Below are 18,634 nucleotides of genomic sequence, written 5' to 3' on the forward strand. Positions count from 1 at the left end.
AGGGAACGTGACGGGAGAAGAGGAGAGGAAAGGGGAGGGAATGGGACGGGAGAGGAAAGGGGAGGGAATGGGACGGGAGAAGAGGAGAAGGGGAGGGAACAGGACGGGAGAAGAGGAGAGGAAAGGGGAGGGAACGGGACGGGAGAAGAGGAGAGGAAAGGGGAGGGAACGGGACGGGAGAAGAGGAGAGGAAAGGGGAGGGAACGGGACGGGAGAAGAGGAGAGGAAAGGGGAGGGAACGGGACGGGAGAAGAGGAGAGGAAAGGGGAGGGAACGGGACGGGAGAAGAGGAGAGGAAAGGGGAGGGAACAGGACGGGAGGAGAGGAAAGGGGAGGGAACAGGACGGGAGAAGAGAAGAGGAGAGGGAAGGGGAGGGAACAGGACAGGAGGAAAGGAAAGGCGAGGGAACAGGACGGGAGAAGAGGAGAGGAAAGGGGAGGGAACAGGACGGGAGAAGAGGAGAGGAAAGGGGAGGGAACAGGACGGGAGAAGAGGAGAGGAAAGGGGAGGGAACAGGACGGGAGAAGAGGAGAGGAAAGGGGAGGGAACAGGACGGGAGAAGAGGAGAGGAAACGGGAGGGAACAGGACGGGAGAAGAGGAGAGGAAAGGGGAGGGAACGGGACCAGAGGAAAGGGGAGGGGACGGGACGGGAGGAAAGGGGAGGGGACGGCAGGAAAGAGGAGGGGACGGGACGGCAGGAAAGAGGAGGGGACGGGACGGCAGGAAAGAGGAGGGGACGGCACGGCAGGAAAGAGGAGGGGACGGCACGGCAGGAAAGAGGAGGGGACGGCACGGCAGGAAAGAGGAGGGGACGGGACGGCAGGAAAGAGGAGGGGACGGGACGGCAGGAAAGAGGAGGGGACGGGACGGGAGGAAAGAGGAGGGGACGGGACGGCAGGAAAGAGGAGGGGACGGCACGGCAGGAAAGAGGAGGGGACGGCACGGCAGGAAAGAGGAGGGGACGGCACGGCAGGAAAGAGGAGGGGACGGCACGGCAGGAAAGAGGAGGGGACGGCACGGCAGGAAAGAGGAGGGGACGGCACGGCAGGAAAGAGGAGGGGACGGCACGGCAGGAAAGAGGAGGGGACGGCACGGCAGGAAAGAGGAGGGGACGGCACGGCAGGAAAGAGGAGGGAACGGGACGGGAGGAAAGAGGAGGGAACGGGACGGGAGGAAAGAGAAGGGGACGGGACGGGAGGAAAGAGGAGGGGACGGGACGGCAGGAAAGAGGAGGGGACGGGACGGCAGGAAAGAGGAGGGGACGGCACGGCAGGAAAGGGGAGGGGACGGCACGGCAGGAAAGGGGATAGGTACCCAGACTTTTGGCCGAAAGACATTTGGCCGACGTACATATGGCCATATGTACGTCGGCCAAATGTCCTTCGGCCAAAAGTCCGGTCACGGGGGACGGCACGGCAGGAAAGGGGAGGGGACGGCACGGCAGGAAAGGGGAGGGGACGGCACGGCAGGAAAGGGGAGGGGAGGGGACGGCACGGCAGGAAAGGGGAGGGGAGGGGACGGCACGGCAGGAAAGGGGAGGGGACGGGACGGGAGGAAAGAGGAGGGGACGGGACGGCAGGAAAGAGGAGGGGACGGGACGGCAGGAAAGAGGAGGGGACGGGACGGCAGGAAAGAGGAGGGGACGGGACGGCAGGAAAGAGGAGGGGACGGGACGGCAGGAAAGAGGAGGGGACGGCACGGCAGGAAAGAGGAGGGGACGGGACGGCAGGAAAGAGGAGGGGACGGCAGGAAAGAGGAGGGGACGGCACGGCAGGAAAGAGGAGGGGACGGCACGGCAGGAAAGAGGAGGGGACGGCACGGCAGGAAAGAGGAGTAAACGGCACGGCAGGAAAGAGGAGGGAACGGGACGGGAGGAAAGAGAAGGGGACGGGACGGGAGGAAAGAGGAGGGGACGGGACGGCAGGAAAGAGGAGGGGACGGCACGGCAGGAAAGAGGAGGGGACGGCACGGCAGGAAAGAGGAGGGGACGGCACGGCAGGAAAGAGGAGGGGACGGCACGGCAGGAAAGAGGAGGGGACGGCACGGCAGGAAAGAGGAGGGGACGGCACGGCAGGAAAGGGGAGGGGACGGCACGGCAGGAAAGGGGAGGGGACGGGACGGCAGGAAAGAGGAGGGGACGGCACGGCAGGAAAGAGGAGGGGACGGCACGGCAGGAAAGAGGAGGGGACGGGACGGCAGGAAAGAGGAGGGGACGGGACGGCAGGAAAGAGGAGGGGACGGGACGGCAGGAAAGAGGAGGGGACGGGACGGCAGGAAAGAGGAGGGGACGGGACGGCAGGAAAGAGGAGGGGACGGGACGGCAGGAAAGAGGAGGGGACGGGACGGGAGGAAAGGGGAGGGGACGGGAGGAAAGAGGAGGGGACGGGACGGCAGGAAAGAGGAGGGGACGGCACGGCAGGAAAGGGGAGGGGACGGCACGGCAGGAAAGGGGAGGGGACGGCACGGCAGGAAAGGGGAGGGGACGGCACGGCAGGAAAGGGGAGGGGACGGCACGGCAGGAAAGGGGAGGGGACGGCACGGCAGGAAAGGGGAGGGGACGGCACGGCAGGAAAGGGGAGGGGACGGCACGGCAGGAAAGGGGAGGGGACGGCACGGCAGGAAAGGGGAGGGGACGGGACGGGAGGAAAGGGGAGGGGACGGGACGGGAGGAAAGGGGAGGGGACGGGACGGGAGGAAAGGGGAGGGGACGGGACGGGAGGAAAGGGGAGGGGACGGGACGGCAGGAAAGAGGAGGGGACGGGACGGCAGGAAAGAGGAGGGAACGGGACGGCAGGAAAGAGGAGGGAACGGGACGGCAGGAAAGAGGAGGGAACGGGACGGTAGGAAAGAGGAGGGGACGGGACGGCAGGAAAGAGGAGGGGACGGGACGGCAGGAAAGAGGAGGGGACGGGACGGGAGGGGACGGGACGGGAGGAAAGAGGAGAGGAGGGGAGGGGACGGGAGGAAAGAGGAGAGGAGGGGAGGGGACGGGAGGAAAGAGGAGAGGAGGGGAGGGGACGGGACGGTAGGAAAAGGGAGGGGACGGGACGGTAGGAAAAGGGAGGGGACGGGACGGGACGGTAGGAAAAGGGAGGGGACGGGACGGTAGGAAAAGGGAGGGGACGGGACGGTAGGAAAAGGGAGGGGACGGGACGGTAGGAAAGGGGAGGGGACGGGACGGTAGGAAAAGGGAGGGGACGGGACGGTAGGAAAAGGGAGGGGACGGGACGGGACGGTATGAAAAGGGACGGGACGGGACGGGACGGGAGGAAAGGGGAGGGGACGGGACGGGAGGAAAGGGGAGGGGAGGGGACGGGACGGGACGGGAGGAAAGGGGAGGGGAGGGGACGGGACGGGAGGAAAGGGGAGGGGAGGGGACGGGACGGGAGGAAAGGGGAGGGGACGGGACGGGAGGAAAGGGGAGGGGAGGGGACGGGACGGGAGGAAAGGGGAGGGGACGGGACGGGAGGAAAGGGGAGGGGAGGGGACGGGACGGTAGGAAAAGGGAGGGGAGGGGACGGGACGGGACGGGACGGGACGGTAGGAAAGGGGACGGGACGGGACGGCAGGAAAGCGGACGGGACGGGACGGGACGGGAGGAAAGGGGAGGGGACGGGACGGGACGGCAGGAAAGGGGAGGGGACGGGACGGTAGGAAAAGGGAGGGGACGGGACGGTAGGAAAGGGGAGGGGAGGGGAGGGGACGGTAGGAAAGGGGAGGGGAGGGGACGGTAGGAAAGGGGAGCGGAGGGGACGGAAGGAAAAGGGAGGGCACGGGACGGAAGGAAAAGGGAGGGGACGGGACGGAAGGAAAAGGGAGGGGACGGGACGGTAGGAAAAGGGAGGGGACGGGACGGTAGGAAAAGGGAGGGGACGGGACGGTAGGAAAAGGGAGGGGACGGGACGGTAGGACAAGGGAGGGGACGGGACGGTAGGACAAGGGAGGGGACGGGACGGTAGGACAAGGGAGGGGACGGGAGGGGAGGACTGGGGAGGGGACGGGACGGTAGGAAAAGGGAGGGGACGGGACGGTAGGAAAAGGGGAGGGGACGGGACGGTAGGAAAAGGGAGGGGACGGGACGGTAGGAAAAGGGAGGGGACGGGACGGTAGGAAAAGGGAGGGGACGGGACGGTAGGAAAAGGGAGGGGACGGGACGGTAGGAAAAGGGAGGGGACGGGACGGTAGGAAAAGGGAGGGGACGGGACGGTAGGAAAAGGGAGGGGACGGGACGGTAGGAAAAGGGAGGGGACGGGACGGTAGGAAACGTCAGGTCACGAGACGGGAGGAAATGGGAGGGGACGGGACGGGGCGGATGGACAAGGGAGGGGAGGGGACGGAAGGAAAAGGGAGGGGACGGGACGGGACGGGAGGAAAGGGGAGGGGAGGGGACGGGACGGGAGGAAAGGGGAGGGGAGGTGACGGGACGGGACCGGTAGGGACGGGGAGGGGACGTGACGGGACGGGACGTGAGGGGAGGGGAGGGGACGGGACGGGACGGGACGGGACGGGACGGTAGGAAAGGGGAGGGGAGGGGACGGGACGGTAGGAAAGGGGAGGGGAGGGGAGGGGACGGTAGGAAAGGGGAGGGGAGGGGACGGTAGGAAAGGGGAGGGGAGGGGACGGAAGGAAAAGGGAGGGGACGGGACGGAAGGAAAAGGGAGGGGACGGGACGGAAGGAAAAGGGAGGGGACGGGACGGAAGGAAAAGGGAGGGGACGGGACGGAAGGAAAAGGGAGGGGACGGGACAGGACGGAAGGAAAAGGGAGGGGACGGGACGGAAGGAAAAGGGAGGGGACGGGACGGAAGGACCAGGGAGGGGACGGGACGGTAGGAAAAGGGAGGGGACGGGACGGTAGGAAAAGGGAGGGGACGGGACGGTAGGAAAAGGGGAGGGGGACGGGACGGGACGGGACGGTAGGAAAAGGGGACGGGACGGGAGGGGACGGGACGGAAGGAAACGGGAGGGGACGGGACGGGACGGGACGGTAGGAGAAGGGAGGGGACGGGACGGTAGGAGAAGGGAGGGGACGGTAGGAAATGGGAGGGGACGGGACGGTAGGAAAAGGGAGGGGACGGGACGGTAGGAAAAGGGAGGGGACGGGACGGTAGGAAAAGGGAGGGGACGGGACGGGACGGGACGGGACGGGACGGTAGGAAAAGGGAGGGGACGGGACGGGACGGTAGGAAAAGGGAGGGGACGGGAAGGGACGGAGAGAAAAGTGAGGCCACGGGACGGGACGGTAGGGAAAGGGAGGGGACGGGACGGGACGGGACGGTAGGAAAAGGGAGGGGACGGGACGGGACGGTAGGAAAAGTGAGGGGACGGGACGGTAGTAAAAGGGAGGGGACGGGACGGTAGGAAAAGGGAGGGGACGGGACGGTAGGAAAAGGGAGGGGACGGGACGGTAGGAAAAGGGAGGGGACGGGACGGTAGGAAAAGGGAGGGGACGGGACGGTAGGAAAAGGGAGGGGACGGGACGGTAGGAAAAGGGAGGGGACGGGACGGTAGGAAAAGGGAGGGGACGGGACGGTAGGAGAAGGGAGGGGACGGGACGGTAGGAGAAGGGAGGGGACGGGACGGTAGGAGAAGGGAGGGGACGGGACGGTAGGAGAAGGGAGGGGACGGGACGGTAGGAGAAGGGAGGGGACGGGACGGTAGGAAAAGGGAGGGGACGGGACGGTAGGAAAAGGGAGGGGACGGGACGGTAGGAAAAGGGAGGGGACGGGACGGTAGGAAAAGGGAGGGGACGGGACGGTAGGAAAAGGGAGGGGACGGGACGGTAGGAAAAGGGAGAGGACTTTAGGAAAAGGGGAAGCGATAGGATTGGAGAAAAGGGGAGGGGACGGGAGGAATGGAAACGAAAGGAACGGGATGAATGGAAACGAAAGGAAAGGTGAGGAAACGGGACGGTAGCAAATGGGAGCAATCGGTACGTAAGGAAATGGGAAGGACGAGAGAGTAGAGGAAAAGGGAGGGTTTGGGAAGTAGAGGAGAGGAAAAGGGAGGGTTTGGGAAGTAGAGGAGAGGAAAAGGGAGGGTTTGGGAAGTAGAGGAGAGGAAAAGGGAGGGTTTGGGAAGTAGAGGAGAGGAAAAGAGAGGGTATGGGAAGTAGATGAGAGGAAAAGGGAGGGTGAAGTAGATGAGAGGAAAAGGGAGGGTGAAGTAGATGAGAGGAAAAGGGAGGGTGAAGTAGATGAGAGGAAAAGGGAGGGTGAAGTAGATGAGAGGAAAATGGAGGGTGAAGTAGATGAGAGGAAAATGGAGGGTGAACTAGAAGTGAGGAAAATGGTGGGTGAAGTAGATGAGAGGAAAATGGAGGGTGAAGTAGATGAGAGGAAAATTGAGGGTGAAGTAGATGAGAGGAAAATAGAGGGTGAAGTAGATGAGAGGAAAATAGAGGGTGAAGTAGATGAGAGGATAATGGAGGGTGAAGTAGATGAGAGGATAATGGAGGGTGAAGTAGATGAGAGGATAATGGAGGGTGAAGTAGATGAGAGGATAATGGAGGGTGAAGTAGACGAGAGGATAATGGAGGGTGAAGTAGACGAGAGGATAATGGAGGGTGAAGTAGACGAGAGGATAATGGAGGGTGAAGTAGACGAGAGGATAATGGAGGGTGAAGTAGATGAGAGGATAATGGAGGGTGAAGTAGATGAGAGGATAATGGAGGGTGAAGTAGATGAGAGGATAATGGAGGGTGAAGTAGATGAGAGGATAATGGAGGGTGAAGTAGATGAGAGGATAATGGAGGGTGAAGTAGATGAGAGGATATTGCAGTGTGTAGTAGATGAGAGGATAATGGAGGGTGAAGTAGATGAGAGGAAAATGGAGGGTGAAGTAGATGAGAGGAAAATGGAGGGTGAAGTAGATGAGAGGAAAATGGAGGGTGAAGTAGATGAGAGGAAAATGGAGGGTGAAGTAGATGAGAGGAAAATGGAGGGTGAAGTAGATGAGAGGAAAATGGAGGGTGAAGTAGATGAGAGGAAAATGGAGGGTGAAGTAGATGAGAGGAAAATGGAGGGTGAAGTAGACGAGAGGAAAATGGAGGGTGAAGTAGATGAGAGGAAAATGGAGGGTGAAGTAGATGAGAGGAAAATAGAGGGTGAAGTAGATGATAGGAAAATAGAGGGTGAAGTAGATGAGAGGAAAATGGAGGGTGAAGTAGATGAGAGGAAAATGGAGGGTGAAGTAGATGAGAGGAAAATGGAGGGTGAAGTAGATGAGAGGAAAATGGAGGGTGAAGTAGATGAGAGGAAAATGGAGGGTGAAGTAGATGAGAGGAAAATGGAGGGTGAAATAGAGAGGAAAATGGATGGTGAAATAGAGAGGAAAATGGAGGGTGAAATAGAGAGGAAAATAGAGGGTGAAGTAGATGAGAGGAAAATAGAGGGTGTAGGGAGGAGAGGAAAATGAAGGTATTCGGAGTCGCTGGAGGTCCTGGTTGCAGGCTTCAATTCACTGCACAGGGAGAAGACTTTCAGGTCACCAAGTCTACTGGTAAAAAAAAAAAAGTCATGCGTTGGCGGGCCTACTAAATGATTTAATCTGTTTACGTATGTGGCGAGGTCACTGAGGTCTTGGAAATCTTGACCTAGCTTGGCAATGTAATGTATATTAGTGGTCATGTGGTGGAAATCTTTCAAAGGTCTGCCGTGACTCGTGACTCGTTCTATCAGAGTATATGGTGTTGTCGATATGTATGCAGGACTAAGATCCTAATCTTAAAGACATTCGTATTCTCTGTCTTGCTGTACGGCTATGAAAACATGTACAGCTGCACAGAAAACTATCGTTAGTAAATCACGAAAATCATTTTGACACAAAACAACGAAACTATTTGAGACAAGTTGAAGTCTCCATCGGAAATAAGATTATCATGTCATAGTGAATCCATATGAACTCCGGAACTATTATTCGATTCATATTCATTCAGAAGGAATTCGAACAATTCGAACCCCAGAAATACCAACCCTTCGGTATCATAAGGTTATGTTCATTAGCGAATGTTTCGACACCCCTACTAACGATAGTTTTCTGTGTAGCTGTACACTGTATTCTGATTTGAAGGACCGTCTCGACGTCTTTGGTACTAAGTGCCTTCGGAGAGTTACCGGGTTATTGTTTGTATGTTTATCAAACCAGCGACTGTTCCGCGAGACACAGACAACCATATTTCGTGCACGCCAACTTAGGATATATGGGCATGTGTTTCACCATGGTCTTGGATCACCTGTTGGACTCGTCATCGACAGCTATTTCCCTCCAGGAAGAGAGCTCAGAGCTCATATATGACCGATCTATGGGTAATGTTGTGACCTTGCACGCACACACCCAACTCACAGCCCACGAGAGTTGGAGTAACGGTTCGCAGCGCAGTGATACTGAAATTGTTTCAGCCCTGGGCGGGATTCGAACCCGGACCGCCGTAGTGACGGCCGGGAACTCTAACCACTGCTCCATCAATTTGTGTGGTACGGTTTCTTTGTGTTGGTCCTTCTCAAGGGGTGATCTCCACAGGTGACGGAAATCATGGCCACTGAGAACTATTTGGAAATGAAAGCGAGATTGTTTGAATATTTGACCGGTAAAACCGTTGGGAATGGCGTCGTCGTGTGAGTCAAGCGACGACACCACACCCCCTGCCCTTAGCATATTCTCCCCGTTGATGATAAAGCATTGCTTCCATTCTACTCCATTCACCACCACTGTATGAACATTTCTTCCGTCATCGCTCTCTACATCCATCCTTGCACTGTTTTCCTTCACTTTCTCAAAACGTTCCTAATATATTTCCTTACAAGGTCAGAGACCCCCAAACCCAATTCACAAAGTGATCCACCTTTCATTCCCCACTTCCCTTCTTTTTAACAGCTCTTGATACAGAACCCGAAGAACTCTTTCAATTTACACTTTTTCTGCCCCCCCCCCCACATACCCTCTACGTCATCCGCTTACCTTAGCTCCCGTACCCTCCCAACCTCCCCTTTCATCAACATCACCTTGTCAACCCGAGCCAAACCTAATGCCACGCTCACCCGCACACACCTCCGCGCCATTTCCTCCCTCTGCCGTCTCCCTACCCTCCCTCCCAACTACCACCTCCACCCTCGTGACATACCTCTTTGCCCATAACTCAAAGATGGCGACCCCATCACACGCCCTGGCATGCCTGACCAATGCCGCCTAGTCTAGGTGGCTTTGGCCTGACCCCAATGATGGATCAGCTATTCTAATGATAGCCACTCTCCCAATCCTCTCCTTCTCGGGAGACCGGACACTATCTTCGTCACCACCCGACCGCCGGGCACTCTGTTGTACCCTCAACTGAAGGCTGAAGCTTCACCGGCATAAAAAATAACAGAGTAAAAACGGAAGGAAAATAAGTTTGAAACGAGAGTAGATTATGTGTATCTAACACGCACAGAGTATAACTAAACAGTCACAAAAGTAACAGTAAAGCATGAGACGAATAATCACACATACACACGCACACACACATGTATACACACTGTTTACTGGCATGGATACAAAATTAAGGTTTTATGTTAAGAATATTAGACAAAATTAAATAAAGGTTCAGTCTGTCCCCTTAGCCTAACCCTCCCCCCTTTGCGTGTATCCAATATCATATCTAATTACTCGCCATGGAGTACATTTTGGAGCACTCTCTACATACATACATACATACATAAATATATCCATGTATACATATATCCCCTATCCGAGAGTTGACACCTTGACGTGGTGATTACAAAAGCTATGTCGATAGAGAGGGATTTAAACACTTTCATCAGGATAGAAACCACAAGAAAGGTGGGGGATGTTCTATTGTACGTTAAAAACAATGTCCATGCTTGTGTTTTAGAGAAAGTGAAACAAGATGTATATGATAGTTTGTGGGTAGAATTAACCCAAACAAATTAACAAAAAATGAATGTAGGTGTAATATATAGGCCAAAGACATTATCATTTGCAGATGACAAACTTATTTCAAGAACTGTCTAGTTTCTGCAACCGGAATTTATTGATAATGGGCGATTTCAATTACACTGATATTGATTGGATGACCCTTGAACATGGCCATATAGGTAGTCGCTTGATTGATTTTCTCGGTGACAATTACTTGGTTCAGGATGTAAAAGAGCCCACAAGACATGGAAACTTGATCTATTGATCACTAGCCGCGAAAGCATGATAACCGATGTAGAACTCGGTGAAACTGTTGCAAATAGCGATCACAATTTAGTTAGATTCAAACTACTAAAACAATTTAGAATAGATACTTGTGTTTCTAAAATACCCGATTCACCAAAGCTTCAGCTTACAGATTGGGAGGCAAAATTAAGCGAAAGACCTGTAGATCAGATGTGGGAAATATTTCAAAATACGCTCACTAAGATGATTCATACTTACATTCCTTTTAAGGACAGACGTCCCCCAAATCAGGTTCGCCCAAAATGGCTTGACAAAAAAACTGAAAAAAATATTGCTAAAAAGAGACCTGCTTATAAGAAATATAAGTGCTCGGGTGCATCTAATGACTATCAAAGTTATGTATTAATAGAGATTTAAAAAAGACAATAAAAAAAAACGAAAACGACAGTATGAAATTAATATCGCTGATAAATCCAAAATGAATCCCAAAGAATTCTATAGTTACGTTAGAGATAAAAAGGTTGTTAGGAATCACATTGGTCCACTATTATCTGCTGACAATCAACTTGAATATTCAAATGAAGGAATGTGTGATATTTTAAACAATTATTTTAGCTCAGTATTCTTAAACGAAACACCTCAAAGTGAACTATAAACTGAAACCTGTGAAAAGTCTAGGGTAAACTTACTACGGTAAATATAACAAAAGAAAAAATTAAAAGGTGTATAGATAAACTCAAAGTTAATAAAACACCAGGGCCTGACGGTTGGCATCCAAGAATCTTAAAGGAAATGAAAAATGAGATTGTTGTTCCATTAGAGATTATTTTCATATCCGGAGATGTCCCAAGAGAATGGAAGCTAGCTAACGTTACTCCCATATTCAAAAAAGGTGACAAGAAGAATCCAAATAACTGCAGGCCTATAAGTTTGACTTCAATCATAGGAAATATGATGGAAACTATCATCAGAGATGCTATCAAACATCATTTAGAAAGTAACTGTTTGATAAATGATAGCCAGCATGGTTCCAGACGGAAACGTTCTTGCGCGACTAACTTACTCGAATTCTACACAGTTATCTCGAATTATGACAAAAGAAACAATATAGATTTAATATATCTAGACGCGAAAGCTTTTGATACCGTCCCCCACGAAAGATTACTTACTAAATTAGCTTCACACGGAATAAGTGGTAGCCTATTAAGTTGGACTAGTAATTGGTTGAATGATCGAAAACAGAGTTGTTTTAAATGGAAAAACTTCTGGATGGAAAAATGTTACAAGTGGAGTTCCTCAAGGTTCCGTTCTCGGGCCACTTCTATTCATAGTATATATAAATTATATAGACCATGGACTAAAATCTACTGTTTCCAAATTTGCTGATGATACAAAACTGTGCGGAATGGCAAATGATCACTTAAACCAATTAAATATTCAAGAAGATTTAGATCAATTACAGCTATGGTCTGAAAAGTGGCTAATGAAATTTAACACAAGTAAATGCAAGGTAATGCACATAGGTAAAAATAACAGTAAGTACGATTACAAGTTAATTGGAAATTCGTTAACAAAAGTGGATAGTGAAAAGGATATCGGCGTAAATATCAGTAACGATCTCAAATCATCCAAGCAGTGAATTTCAGCCTCTGAGAAAGCAAATAAGATTCTAGGAATGATTGCGCGATCTTTTGACTTCAAAAGTCCATCACTCATTAACAAGCTATATAAATCGTTAGTTCGTCCACATTTGGAATGTGCTGTTTCCGTATGGTCACCGAATCTCATTAAAGACATTGACAGATTGAAAAAAAAAAATACAACGGCGAGCTACAAAACTGATTCAAAATATCTAAAATGAACCATACGAAAATCGACTAAAACATATGAATCGGTTTTCCTTAAAAAAAGCGTCTTTAAGATTCTAAAGGGAATTGACATCAAAAGTGACAAAATTTTCACATTGAATGAGAATCCGACAAGAAACAATGGTCTCAAACTGTCCGGAAATAGATTCAATTTGGAAGTTGGTAGACACAACTTCGCCAACCGTGTAGTTAATGAATGGAATAAACTTCCTGCAGAGGCAGTGCAATGTAGTCCAGTTCGAAACTTTAAGAATCATTTCGATAAACACCTAAGCAAGATGCTGTAATGACTCATTTATTTTATATTATTTATTTGTTTTGTTATCATTTGTCCGTTTGTTTATTATTATCTATTTGATTCTCATTTACTATTAGTTATGTCAATATTATTATTATTTACTATTTACCTGTTTATTATCTAACTATACCTATGCATTTATCTAATTTATTTATTATTTACATTATTGTTTTTATTCATTTATTTGTTTATCATTATTATAATTTTTATCGCATCCGACCTAGATATGAACCAAAAGGTCTCCTGTCGGCATGCTCCGCCTTTGTAATCCTTTGTAAATCTCTGCAGGGTCACCCATATCGAACTGGTTTTGTAAGATCAGACAAAGAGCAGCTCAAACACACAGTCACTGGACCCACTGCTAACTGGCACGTCCCTGATGACAAACAAGGAAATTCCTCATAGATATATGGGATACCGTCATAATGACGGCGTGGACCATTGGACACCCTATAGATATAGGGCTTCACCGAATATAATGAATAAGGTGACACCAGAGAAATATCTCACCAGAAACCAGTTGACACGGAGGTGAGATTACTGCCAACCCCTCTTCATAGCAAATATGAATATCACAACCAAAACAAAACCGGGCGTTCCTGTTAGATCATCTTCTAAAGGTCCAACCGCATTGCCTCGTGTGCTTACGGGCAGTGTCCTACCGAATGTGAGTAAGCACTGTCCAAGCAGATCCAAGTACAAATGGAGTGCATGGTAAGAGCCTACGTCGAGGATGAGTATTTGTGAATAAAGTAACTAAGAAAACGCGGGTACGGCAAAGCACGTATGATATTCAATAATACAAAGTCGGAGTGAATGGGATCTAAAACCCTTATCGGCATCTCCAAGTAAGAAGGAAATAGGACTTTGCTTACGAACAAACAAATTAAGAAAATATGCGAGATAAAAACCGATTTAATCAGTAGCAATCACTTATAAAGGGACAGCGAGTTTTCATGTGCATTGTAGTGGTACATACAGCATCCGCATGTGCCAAATTCATATGGCTGCCCAACTATTAGGGCCTCGATTCCCAGCTCTGCCGACTGCCGCCGCTTGCCTACACACTCGTCTACCACAGGTACCAGCCAGCCACAATACGACGTTCGACCCTGGTAAATACAAAGCCTGACTGTTTAGCACCGTGCTGCATCATTTCGTGGCAGTCCCCACCTTGACCCACTCACACGCTCAAGGGAAATCACAAGGTTCCGTACCTCGATTCCGGTAAAGCTAATGATTAGCAACCTTGACTCTCAACTCCCGACACCGCCCATGACCCATGCAGGAGGTAGTTTACCTAACGGAAATGAAGCCCTTGCCACAATCCGAGGCATTCGTATGGAAGCCCAGATGCTGGGATACGTAGAGGGCAGTGAAGATTACCTTCTCTATGTACGAACCGAACTTCAGTGCCGTCGAGAACTCTAGTCGAGGTACCTGAATCAACATACCCCGGCTTATGTTCCCGCACCAAGGCTCCTACCTTTTCCACCACGCGCCTTCACTCCGGAGAACGAGAAGCTAGACAACTACTTGGGAAGGTTCGACGTATACATCTAAACCGCGGGCTACGGCCCGACGTACGTGCTAACTTGCCTCCTCTCTCTCATCCCAACAGAGGCCTGGGATTTGTTTCAATCCCTACCCTCTAACCTTCAACAGGATTACCACGAGGTCCGGAAGCTGTTGAAGGACGTGTACCAGCTGACGCCGGCTAAACCCCGAGGCAGTTTTTTCAACGCCACACAAGAAGCCCATGATGATATGCGGCAGTTCACGCTCAGAGCCCTTCAGCACTTGAACGCGTGGATCGAAGCCTGCCACGTGCCAGAGACCTTCGGCGACCTCCGTGATTTTCTTGTTGCAGATCTCGTCCACAACTGCCTGCCCTCGGCTATGGTAGCCCACCTTATGGACCGAGACTGCACGACCCTCGAGGAAATGATCACGGTTGGGAACCAGTACTTGACCGCACGCCTACACACCTTACCACTGCTTCAACCTCTATCTCTTCCACAGGTCACCTAACGCGCATCTCCTGGTACAGAATCGTCAACCATGTCCCAGGGCCACGCTGCTCCAAGTCGACCAGCGAATACCAGCCGAAACCCGCTTGGCTGCGATTTCCATGGACCAAGCAGCTATCGTACGACCCGCGAGTACCGAGCCCTACATCGGAACCAACGACTAAGAATATCCTCATCACCCCATGCCGCTCATGTCCTCACGGCAATAGGCGAGAAGCCCGAGATCGCCAGCCCCCTCACAACCGTCCCGCCGGTGAAATGTTCTACCCTGGCAACCAGTGAAGAACTCCACCGAAACTCTTGGAGGCCCTCGCAGTACGCAACAAACTGGCGACAAAATCAAAGTCCACGACGCCCTGGGTGGCCTGACGCCCCACCCGCTAACCAGAATCTTTCTAAGGTGTCGTTATTTTCAGGGAGCTGTTGCAGCCAAGCTACCAAAGCCGTGCGACATGATCCCAGGACGCGTTCCAAGTACGAGTTCCCTCGAGCAGCCTCCCGAAATGGTCAACCCCCTCGACGTCATCGAAGACGTTCAGGACGAGTCCGGTCCCACGTAAGTAGCCGAGCACACTGAGGCTGGCTACCACCGCCTGCTCCTGTATCTGCAGTCTACTGACCGGCTCCATCCCCGCCTTCAGTATCCGGTCCCGTCATGTCCGGGACGAGGGCGACTGCCTTGCTGGTTTCTTGCCAAGGCTCCACACATCCTCACCTCCAGTCTCAACTTCCGTGGGGGCGTGTTAGGCAGTTGTCCTAGCTGGCGACGCACGGCAGCTCATAACGGCTCCCAGCACCACCACGGCCCGGTGAGAGCCCTCTGGGACGGCCGACCTAGCGCACCTGGACAGAGCAATCCCCGGTGTGAAATACGGCTCCACCAGCATCGACGCCTCTCCCAGTGGCCAATCACCGCGCGGGTCGTCACCTGACCCGGTGAATATAAAGCGGACGAAAACCTCGGGAGCAACACTCGCACCGCCACTGGATCAGCTCTACAGGACTTCAAACCCAACCTGGGGAAAAACAGGCAACGCTCGCCCCACCTGTGGCTTATCAGGACCGCGCTCTACACGCGGGAAGTGAACTCAACTCACTTCCCGTAAGATACACACATACACCTCTCACGAACAGTGCCACAACACACGCACAAACATCTACACTTACTTTTTCTTCGACTAAAATTCGCTTCCTTTCTAACTTTCTCTTCTACTACATCTTCTCATTTCAGTTTACCTCCCACTAAAGATTTTTCCGTTTTTCCACCTTTCTCTACTACTACGCCTCCTACCATTTTCTAAACTTTCGTTGGTGATCCTAATCCTAACCCCAGCGTCAGCGCTGCCCTCCAAGCTCCCGGTCCATTTCTCTAATACTACGCCTCCTACCATTTTCTAAACTTTCGTTGGTGATCCTAATCCTAATCCTAACCCCAGCGTCAGCGCTGCCCTCCAAGCTCCCGGTCCATTTCTCCCGAGCCACGACCACCAATAAACCCCTAATCGCTCGCAATTCGCCCGGTGGCAATAGCCCTCTTTTATACGCTACTATCTTTTCATTTTCCTACAGACATTCTTCCCCTCCCACAAAAACCGATCCCGCGCAAGCGAGGTGGTCTTTCCTAGAGATTCAGAATTCAGACACAGAAGAATAGATATTCCTATGTAACCTCACGGTTACACATATTAATCCCAGTCTTCAACCCCAAGTCTCCTGCCCATGCCTCCAAAGCCACGACGCCACGAAATAAATATCCCTAATCGCCCGGTGGCAAAAGCCTTCTTTTATACACAACTATTTTTTCGTTTTCTTACAAACATTCTTCCCCTCCCACAAAAAACCGATCCCGCGCGAGCCGGTGGTCTGGCCTAGCTAGTCCACCTAGTTCACCGCCACACAACAAGCATCACCACCTCCCTTGCTGCCTTTCACCGCCGCTTTTCTCGCCATTTCTCACCGCTGCCTCCCTCGCCGTCTCCCTGGAGCAGATCGCCGCCTGGAGCTCCATTTCCCCCATCTTGACCAAGGGTTGATTCACACTATCGGTCCGGTCGCGCTCCACTCCCGCTCCGCTCTCGGTCCGGTCCAATATTGTCTCATTAATTTCAATGGAAGCATTCACACTGGCGCTCTCGCTCCAGTCTCGCTCCGGTTTCGCTCCGGTCACGGTTCCGTCAAAAGATATTTTTACTGGAGCGAGACCGGAGCGTGACTGGACCGTGAGCGCCAGTGTGAACTCAGTTGCCACGGTCCTGGTCCTGCTCCTCCTGCTCCACTCCAGTCGAGATTCAGCCTTCATATAAGCAAGTAGTGTTACCTTCTGTCCTACCAAACCATGGATAATCCAAAGGAAACACCACAATGGGATCATGAGAAAGTTAGAAAAATGATAAAAATACATTTTCTTTTTATTTATCACTGATACAATGACAATGCGTACAGCGAGGATATTCATAAGCACCAACTGAATAAAATATAACCTACAAAACTTACTTTAATTTTGTGGATTTAGATGAAATGCTAATAGAATTAGTCAAAAGGTAAACCACAGCTGTATGACCTGACTTCGCTGCACTACAGTAATAATGTTTGCATACTTATCATATTGCCAAGGTACTGAGAGAAAAAAATACACATTATTAACCGAAGAAAGAAATTCCATATGTATAATAACAACCTATTATCCACTGCGGAAATGCATCTCCTTAGCTCACTCAACAAATATTCCTACACAAGTTTGTTTGTCTACTTATATTTTATCATTTTGCCAAGGCATTGAACCAGCTGGGGAGCTGAATCTTTCAGTGTTTCTCTCGCGCCAAAAGCCTCCTTTGTAGCATTTCCCCCTCTTTCTCTCATTGGACGTACTGTGTTTGATGGAGGCATGACAACAGTATCTGGTAATGCAACAGCATTTGGGTGTATCAGATTGTGAAGTATGCATGTTGTTGTAATGATTGCATTAGCGTTAGAAGGCATAGCTTTAAGTTTCCTTAAATATATTCTGAAGGTTTGCACTAGAATACCAAATGTGCACTCAACTATCCTCCTGGCTCTAGATAATCTATAATTAAAAATCCTCTTCTCTACCTTATGTTCAGTCTGTGAACCTGGGTAGGGCCTCATCAAATTTCTCTTCAGCGGGAAAGCCTCATCTCCCACTATAACGTATGGTGCAAGCACATCAGTGCCAGGAAGTGCAGCATCTTCTTGTACATTTCAAGTCATCCTCAATTTTGGATAGTATTTTCTCAAATGTTCCTTTGTTCATTCTGAAATAGCTGTGGAATTTACTCTCATCATCAATAAGAGGAGGATACAGAGTATGAAATTCTCCTTCAGTCTTCCTATCTTGCAACATAGGATGAACCCACAATCTCTTTCTTTTTCTATTTTTTTTTTTCCTTCTTCATCAAGTGCAATAGCGATTATTGCCAACTCGGCGTCAGAAAAGTCACACATCCTTCGTAACTGATGGTAAGACTTCTACTGGTGTCGAGGGAGGGGGGATGACGGGAACGAGAGCGGACCGATAGTGTGAATACCTCAGAACCGAGAGCGGAGCGAGAGTGGAGCGCGACCGGACCGATAGTGTGAATCGACCCTAAAGAAGCTACCAGTCTTCTCGGTGCCCGACTCGTAACCCTAAACTGGTACCGTGGGCAGCGCTTTTATAAAACGATACCTATTCACAACAAATTTTGTTCTTCCCCCTCAGTATTTGCCTTCCAGCTATGCTTACATTCCCTCACTTCCTGACATCCGACGCCCAACATGCGGCTCCTACATCCTCACAGTACAAAAGGTAAAACAATGATGATAATGATAACAACAATGATAATGATAATCTCACTCGCCTTCACCCGACGCCTAGTAGGGTAATCCTTGTTAGCTAGCAAGCCTCGTTCCAACGATTTTTCTCCATTTATCTCTATTTCGATACATTTCCTCTTCCACCATTTGCAGATCTTCTCTTCTTTTCAGCGCTTCTCTCACACCGTCGATCCATCTCTTTCTGGGCCAACTTCTCTGTCTTCTTGTGCCAGGTTTCTGTTAGTGTTTGTCATGGCAGTCTCTTATTCCATTCTCATTACAAATAATTATAATAATGATAATATAGACTATAGTAATAATAATAAAACAATAATGATGGTAACAACAATGATAATAATGATAATAAAGAATGATAATGACTACAACAATGATAATAATAATTAAAATAATAATAATAATGATAATAATAATAATAATGCCGGTAATAATAACAATAATTATAATTA

At 51.0% G+C, this 18,634-nt stretch overlaps 1 long non-coding RNA gene across 3 annotated transcripts in view; it reads right to left on the minus strand.

Annotated features, from left to right (window-relative positions):
- The window catches only part of LOC143041020 (uncharacterized), a 74,008-nt gene that overhangs the window by 23,436 nt on the left and 31,938 nt on the right, over nt 1-18,634 (minus strand). Inside the window, exon 4 of one of the 3 annotated variants that reach the window (XR_012967787.1) lies at nt 18,221-18,404. The exons of the other annotated variants lie outside the window; for them this stretch is intronic. This is a non-coding gene — a long non-coding RNA (uncharacterized LOC143041020). Of the gene's footprint in view, nt 1-18,220; nt 18,405-18,634 lie in introns of those variants that run through there. 3 annotated transcript variants of the gene reach the window in all.

This window comes from Oratosquilla oratoria, chromosome 30, assembly GCF_046742065.1.
Source record: "Oratosquilla oratoria isolate Oo_2021 chromosome 30, ASM4674206v1, whole genome shotgun sequence".
Classification (NCBI taxonomy): Eukaryota; Metazoa; Arthropoda; class Malacostraca; order Stomatopoda; family Squillidae; genus Oratosquilla; species Oratosquilla oratoria.